This window comes from Triticum dicoccoides, chromosome 7B (genome assembly GCF_002162155.2).
Source record: "Triticum dicoccoides isolate Atlit2015 ecotype Zavitan chromosome 7B, WEW_v2.0, whole genome shotgun sequence".
Classification (NCBI taxonomy): domain Eukaryota; kingdom Viridiplantae; phylum Streptophyta; class Magnoliopsida; order Poales; family Poaceae; genus Triticum; species Triticum dicoccoides.
Window position 1 is genome coordinate 8,738,850 of NC_041393.1, and position 2,738 is coordinate 8,741,587.

Sequence of the window (2,738 nt, forward strand, 5' to 3'; positions counted from 1 at the left end):
ACGCAGAGATCGTTCCTGGCTACTATGTATCATATGATCGTGAGCACGCACCTGGCTACTATGAAAAAGGCATGCATCATATGATCGTGAGCACGCACCTGGCTACTATGTATTACAGTACTTTCATTGTTTAATTAACACGATTAGTAGCTTTGCCATTAGAGCATCTTCAGCCGCTGAGCCCTCCAGGAGGCATTTTTTTCGCCGGCTGGGGGGCTGCCGGCGAAACATTTGGCATTGGTTTCAAAATTTTGAGAGCCGTCTCCCCAAAAGGCTGTTTCTTTTCTTTTTTTTATTGTGCATGTCATTTCCACAAACACGTTGTGGGCAAGGCAGCTCGGAGACAACGACGCTGGCCGTGAAGGCACGGATTGCCGAGGAGGCGAGCTCGGCGGTGGCGAGCTTCCGCTGGAACAGCCAGGAGTCGCCTGCCTCGCTGAGCCACTGGCGATGGCGTCGCAGCAACAGAGCCGGAAGGATGCCGCGCCGTCAAAGCGAGCGGAAGGCAGACACGGCGTCGGCCTGGACGAGATCGAAGGTGGTGATGACGACGCCGCCCCAGAGCGGCACGATGCCCCCGGAGAGGATCTTGATGGCAATCGCGCTGCCGATGACCTCCTGTATGTCGGCGCCGACGAGCGCGAGCTCCGTCACGACCCAGAGCGCGCGTGGCCCAGGGCGGGTACTCCTCCCGGCAGAGCTCGGCGAGGTGCTTCCCGGTGACGACCCCGAGGCGCGCGAAGAGCAGCTGCACGAGCGCGCCCATGACCGTGGCCCAGAGCAGCAGCCAGAGGAGCTGCACGAGCGCGCACATGAAGCCGGGCCCCGTGAAGCGCCAGAGCTTCCGCCAGGAGAAGGCCGGGCGCGCGCGCAGCGCCGGGGTCGCCGTTGTCGTCCGGCTCCGAGTTGGAGATGGAGATGGAGACCTTGCCGTCCGAGTCGTATGATTGGCAACACGAAAAGCCAGCGTATAGTAATGGCTGGCAACACGAAAAGCAGATGGATGTCACGTCGCTACTTGCTAATTTGAGTTCAAATGCGTATGATTGATCAAGTCGGCACGTTGCTATCTGATAGAGAACTTTGAGCTATTCTAAATAGAGGCTGTGCCTGGCGCTGGAACCCTAGCCGCCGCCAGGAGACCCAATCTTCCAACGCCGTCCTCCGGCGGCTCCCCGAGGTCGTCGGTGGTGAGGGGGGTCGCCGGATCCACGCGTGTGGATCGTTTTTACTCCCTCATAGTTTAGATTTTTAGGTTGTTCATCGTCTTTGTTTCAGCGGCGACGATGACAACGCTGAATAAAGCTTCTTCGGATCCTTCCTTGACAAGGCCATTGGTCCTATGGTTGGGGATGGATTTGGAAACCAGTATGTTCAAGCAAGGATGGCGTGGCAGCGGCGCCATCCTCGTGGTGGACCTGTATCCTCGGGCTCCGCCGTTGCGACGGCGTTTGCTCCAGCGTCGGCGCGGAGCTTGGGAGGTAGTGCAGGAGCGGATGCAGATTGTGGTCTGCATCGACGACATCTGGAAGACGGAACATGTGCTGGGTTCGTGGTTCGTGGATGACAGGTATGGTTTTCTTCCGCGATGTCTTAGTCGCGGTGGGGTGCCAGATCTGGAGTTCGATGGCGTGTCCGGGGTGTTGCCCCGGTCTGATTCGTTCAACGGTAAGGGCTTCACTTTTGGTGAGCCACCTTGGAGGTCCGCAAAGCTGCATATCAGCGATGGAGCCGCGTCGAGCTCAGGTGAGGAGGTGATCCATCATTCTTTTCTTCGGTGGCTGCTGTCGTGGTGCCGGAGGCAGGTGATGGGCGTTGGTGTCAAGTTAAGAGATATTTTGCTATCTTTTCACTTTTGTCATGTCGGTCCTTACGTGACTTGTACTTTAATCTTTATGATATGAATGAGACACGTATTACCATGAAAAAAAAATAGAGGAGAGATTCGCTGAAATAGTTTGGATTTTACAATGAATAATTAAATTGCACGCCTAATAGGATTTGGCATGTCTCCGGGCTCTCTTGTTGCTGAGCTCCATCCATCGTCTATTTCTTCCGTTTCACTCCATCCATCTTCTATTTCTTCCGTTTCATCAAATTACCTGAAATATTAGTGTTGTCCTAAAAGCTAAAACTTTACTCAAGCTTGACCAATATATTAAAAGAAATGCTCATGAATATTGAATGAAAATATATCTTATAGGGAATAATGAAACTAATTCAGTATCATAGATGGTACTCCCTCCGTCCCCCGCAAAAAAAAAGGTACTCCCTCCGTCCACATATAGAGGGCCTAATACGTTTTGCGAGGTTATCCTTGATCATGGGTTAGCACAATAATGTATGATATGTATGTTACACAAAGTATACCATCGAATTCGTATGTGAAAGGAGTTTCTAATGATACAATTTCTATATCATACATCTCATATACTCATAACATTATTATTGGACAAAGGCTACCTTAAAAAATGTATTAGGCCCTATATATGCAGATGGGGGGAGTAATATATATATATATCTATATACAAGAAATGTTACATATGACAAAATTAGAACTTTAAGTAATTTAGAATGGAGGAAGTGTTTTGTGAATATTGATAATTAATATATAGTGATTTCAACCTAGTAGCTTAGGTATAATCACTTTTGAAATTGCAAGTGGCACTTACCGTATGTTGTCGAGCTGCCACTGTCTTTTGCAGTTCTTCACTGCTTTTAGAATCCGTTTTGGGAGG

At 50.2% G+C, this 2,738-nt stretch overlaps 1 pseudogene; it reads right to left on the reverse strand.

The window, feature by feature from the left end:
• Positions 1-273: 273 nt before the first annotated feature.
• On the reverse strand, positions 274-1,862 carry LOC119338499 (annotated as a pseudogene).
• Between the last annotated feature and the right edge of the window lie 876 nt (positions 1,863-2,738).